Raw genomic sequence first — 6,000 nt, 5'->3', positions numbered from 1 at the left:
GAAATGATTTGAGTTTTCGCTAATAAGCTTATGTCTGTGTGTCTATATTGTATTAATTCATATAAGATTTATTTTATTAATTATGTCTGTGTGTCTGTAAGTCAATATTGTATTAATTCATATAAGTTTTTTAATTTATTCTGTTATCATTGTATTATAAAATTATTTGTGATCGATCAAAAAGATTTTTTGATGAACGGTGATGGCTTAATATAGCTCTTTACATATCCCATAATCTTATCTAAATATACAACTTTTTGTTCATTTCAAAGTAACGAGACGCGATGAATAAACTTTATAACAGTTCCGGTCTGTTTCTAACCTCAAGTGGAACTGCAGTTTTTATAGGACTAGGATAAAGGTATTAAGGGGATTTGATGTTAGGATAATCACTGGCAACTAGCTGGCTACACAATTGCTCTGAAGGTAATACCTATTGTCCAACTTTACAGGATAACCGGTAAATTATACATTGAGTCAGGAATATAGAGCTTGTGTTCCAATATAGAGAGGATATTTAGCTTATAAAAATAAGTACAAACAAATTATAACAGGCGTAGAGCATTCTTTCATTGTTCTTAATGCGTTCTTATACTGAACAACGCTGAATATGAGTTTCTGATTACACATAAAGATCACGAAAGAATGCTCTAGCTCTAGGTTCGTTTGATGTAAATACACAGTAAGAACTTATTAAGGAGTTCATAAAACTGCCAACAAATGAAAAATAACAAGATCACAATTTTTTATCACCGAAATTAATAAAAATATACTTTCGGTGATAAAACATAATATAATTATTTATTTGTAGCAACTCTATTTCGAATCACATTAAAAATCGGCGGATCACGCTTTATCTATCCAATGCCTAACTTTATACGTCATATTCAAAGAAATCAAATCATTCCTTGGCACTTAACGCATCCTACAAGTCTTTACATTCGAACATAAAACGGCTCCAGTTAGATTTCGAGACGTTTCTTTTAAAATTTCTATTCTGTTTCAAATGCCTTTTTTATACGCTCGTAAAAGTTGAGCGAAACTGATTTCGTTTCTTGAGCATATCTTTCGTAACTGAGTAAATAATAAATGAAAACGGTTGTGGAAATTAAAATATTTAATTATTCAAGATAAAAGTATACCGCTGCAGTTAAAGGGTTTGTTGTTTTTAATTTTGTAACGTTTGCTTAAATTTTTAGATGTTTTTTTTTATTATTGTAAGATGATTCTTGTAGTTAACTGTTTTATTGTTATATCTCGGTCGCGGCAACGAAAGCTTTTAATATTACGTGTTTAGGACTTCTAATGTTGATTGCAGTTTTAATAACCAGTAAATGCTGCAGGTACATTTAAAGCTACATTTTTTAGTAAAGCTAGAGATATATTTACTTTTCTAAAAATGTAACATTTTTAGAAATGAACAATGCAATGAATGATAATTCAATGAACATGATAATAAACAGATTTTTCAGGTGGTTTATATGATCAAATGGCATATATTGTAAGCATTCTGCATTTTCATTAAAATCTTATATATTATATGCAATCGATTGGATAAGCATAATAAATAATAAACCAATCTACTAAAATTTTGAGGGGATTCTAAAGCCTGTAACACAGTTTTGAACTAACACAGGCTTTAATTTCCCCAAATATATAAACTGTATTATTTTAAAACTTTTTCAATAAAGATTTTTTTCTATTTCGATTTTCTAATAACTATACATTTCTGATATAAATGTATAACGTGTTAAATAAAATATTCACAAGGGTGTGTGTGACAATAACAACAAAAATATTAAATCAATATCATTAACAGTTGTATAAGAACCATTGTGAAGCTTATTAGTTATTGTAACAATGCAACCCCTTGACTATCTCATTAACGTCTGTAAATGAAACATAACAATAACATTAGGGTGCTTTTCCACCAGTAATGTGCGAGGGAAATGTGAAGTGCGAGGATGTCTAGCTGTGCTGTGAAAATGAATGAATGAAAAATACTTTATTGTAAACCTTATAGAATATAATATGTTACAAACTTAAATATACATACAGAAGTATCTGATATTTTAGGTTTAATGACATTCAAATCCATACTAATATTATAAATGCAAAAGTAACTCTGTCTGTCTGTCTGCCAACGACTCAATCACGCCTAAACTACTGAACCAATTTGAATGAAATTTGGTATGGAGATATTTTGATACCCGAGAAAGGACATAGGCTACCTTTTATTGCGAAATATGTACCACGGGCGAAGCCGGGGCGGACCACTAGTGATTTATAAATTTATAATGTACTATAGTAGTTATCGCCGGCAGCGATCAGCTGGCAGCGGCCAGGCAACCCAGAAAAGACGAGGAAAATAAATGAGTCAATAACAAGGTGGTGCAAAATAAATAAAAATGAGTAGGTAGGGGTTTCCACGAGCCGCGCGAGGAAAATGTGCGGTGCTGTGTTGAAATGTCTACACTTATTATGCTTTTCCACTTATTGGTGGGAACAGGGGCGGATTTCCCTATAGGCCGAGTAAACCCGGGCCAAGGGCGGCAAAATTTAGTATCTGAAATACACTGATTACATTAATTAAATCTCTTACTGACTGTCGTTTTTCTACAGCACAGGGCGGCAATCTTTCATAGGCCTAGGGCAGCCAACGTATCAAATCCGCCCCTGGGTGGGAAAACAGGGCACACATCTCTCGCACTCTCCTTGTATGGGCCTAGCAATGCTGAGCCGATTCCACCAGAGCTGTGCTGAGTGAGGCGATTGCTTCGTTGGTGGAAACGCAGCCTTATCCTCGTTAATGTGACAACATTGTTCAGACAAGAACATGCGTTTTAAAGTTATTTTTATTTTATCTCCTGAAACATTATAATATGTTGTTTTATTATCACAGCACTAGAAAGATAATCTTAAGAGAAAGAAATGTATTTGCAGTGTCTTAAATTGTTTAATTTTTTATTTTAAATTATTTCTACTACATTTCAGTGTAAGATTATTGAATGAATAGTCTATAAAAAATGAATCTATACTTATAATATTATTAAGTTGAAGAGTTTGTTTGTTTGTTTGAACGCGCTTATCTTGGAAACTACTGGTCCGATTTGAAAAATTCTTTCGGTCTTAGATAGCCCATTTATTGAGGAAGGCTATAGGCTATTAATCATTATGCTAAGACCAACAGGAGCAGAACAATGCGGGTGAAACCGCGGGGCGAGCAGCTAGTATTAGATAATTTTGAAGTATTCATTAATTATAGAGTAGTTGACAATTTGCAAAAAGTAGTAGAGTAGATCCTGTTTTGGAGACAAATTACAGTTATTTAGATTTAGGTCACGAAGTATCATATTTAATTCTGCTTAATTTGGCACCTGACCAATCAGGTTGTTTGTTAAAATTCTTATATCATGAAAATAATCTTGTACCAAATACAAATAGGTAAATGAAAATAATGGATATTTTTTTTCGTATATATTTTAAATTAATTTCATACTTAAAAAGAACATCACTTTACAATTTTTTCGTTCTAGAAAGACAGAGCTTATTTCATCAGCAGAATAACAATATTGACAAACAAAGAAAAATATTTTTCCATAAATTATTTATCTTATGACTTAAGTATGTAATTATTAATATACAAAATATAATGATACATACATGTATGTATGTAATCTAAATAAAACCATTTCTTTTCATAGTACGGGAGCTAGCAACGTTTAAAAAAAAGTCATTTTAGTATAGTTGGGTTTTTGATATACTGTTTCTCTTGGTATTTCGGTTAGAGTCCGGGCTGTCTGGCTGGCCGCAGTGGTTGCGTTTATTAGTGCGCATCTTATCTGTACAGGAAAATATCCTTAATTTAAAGTCATTTTTTAACGCGTAATTTTTAATCTTTTGCCTTTAGATAGATCAATCAGACATAATTTTTTTATTGCAAGACGTTTTTTTCGTTGTAAAATAGGTGCCATACCCAATTTTTATTTAAAATAACTAAAATGTCATCGAAATAAGTATAATATAAATAATAAAGTTATTACTTACCTTTTAAGCGGACTCATGTTGATGGAATTTCACTTATTTCGATGATATTTTAATTATTTTGAAATAAAAATTGCGTCTGGCACCTATTTAACAACGAAAAAAACGTCTTGCAATAAAAAATGTATGTCTAATGGATCTATCTAAAGGTAATCGATTAAAAATTACGCGTTAAAAAATGACTTTAAATTAAGGATATTTTCCTGTGCAGATAAGATGCGCACTAATAAACGCAACCACTGCGGCCAGCCAGACAGCCCGGACTGTAACCGAAATAGCAAGAGGAACAGCATATCAAAGAACCAACTATACTAAAATGCTCACTTGTCAACGTTGCTACCTCCTAGAATATCACTGAGACGTTCTATTCAAAGACACTGAGGGGTAAACGACACGTCAAGGGTTACCCTGCGGCCTTAGCAAAATAGCACACGATGACTGCACAAAGCCGCGGGCGTACACTAGTCTAGTAGGTTTAATATAAATAATGTCATGGGATAAATTAATGCCACTTTGTGGAACAAAACATATGGAAAAGTATATTGAAATTGTTTGATGTCTAGCTACAGAATACTTAGTAGTAGTTAGCGATAATTTATTGAGAAAGGAAATGCTCGTATAGATTATTTATAGGTTTTTCATTTTAGTGTTTCGATTTTCAGCTATTTTATAGTATACTAGCTTTCCGCCCACGGCATCGCCCTCGCAGTCAAAGAAAAACCCGCATAGTTAAGGTTATAGATTAAGGTCAGGTTAAGGTTAAGGTTAAGTTAGGAACCCGTTCCCGTGGGATATCCGGGATAAAACCTATCCTATGTCCTTTCTTGGGTATCAGAATATCTTTATACCAAATTTCATGCAAATTGGTTGAGTAGTTAAGGCGTGATTGAGTAACAGACAGACAGACAGAGTTACTTTCGCATTTATAATATTAGTATGGATAATATAATATGTCACTTCTTTACTTTCCCATAGTATGTTCCTTTTCTATAGGTAATTCATTCAAAATTCTAAAACGTATTTGAGGTTGACCACATCAGTATCTGCCGTTGATGGCTATTATTTGAAACACGATGCGGGCGCTTGTTATTTTAATTAGTGTTGCCCAAATTCAGTCTTGGTCTTGCAGTCTTGGTCTTGTTCTTGCGTTTTTGCAAGACCAAGACAAAGAACAAGACCGCGTATTTTTAGCAAGACCAAGACCAAGACTGACCGTGCAAGATTTGAGCAAGAACAAGACATAGCCTGCAAGACTCTTGCGTCTTGCAGCTAGGACTTTGATTTTTCGAATTTCTTATCAAATCTTCAGTTATTTATTAATCTGCTTGATCTTTACCATGGCTATGTTAATTCAAGCTCACAATGTTCCAATTGTAATACGTTTTTCTAAGATTTAAAGTAAACTTTAATAAATAGTAATACCTAGACTAATAGGTAATTGCAAGACTTGTAAGACTCTTGCTGCAAGACCAAGACCAAGACCAAGACTGAGAGCGCAAGACCAAGACCAAGACCAAGACCAGGTGTATTGGCGCAAGACCAAGACCAAGACCAAGACCAGGTGTATTGGCGCAAGACCAAGACCAAGACTGGCTAAGTCTCGTCTTGTTCTTGCATTTGGGCAACACTAATTTTAATTAAGTGATCTAAACTTTAATTTGCTTCATAAAGTACTATGTATAAAAGAGTCAACTCACCATATTTCTTTCAAACTAACTGTAAATCATAGCATTCCTTGGCATCATATTTCATGTAAAAATTTCACCCTTGTCGTTTTCCATGTCGTGTTATTCACACCCATTTAGTGACCTATTTATACTGATGGCTACTGTACGTGGCATTTTTATGCTAAACTGAGTGTGGTACCTACAAATGCATCTCTATTTTTATATCAGACTTGACAGACACGAAGAAGCAATGCATCATATTATATACATCAACATGTTCTTATAGAAG

Source organism: Colias croceus, chromosome 11, assembly GCF_905220415.1.
Source record: "Colias croceus chromosome 11, ilColCroc2.1".
NCBI classification, from domain to species: domain Eukaryota; kingdom Metazoa; phylum Arthropoda; class Insecta; order Lepidoptera; family Pieridae; genus Colias; species Colias croceus.
Note: the sequence above shows the minus strand (reverse complement) of the source record.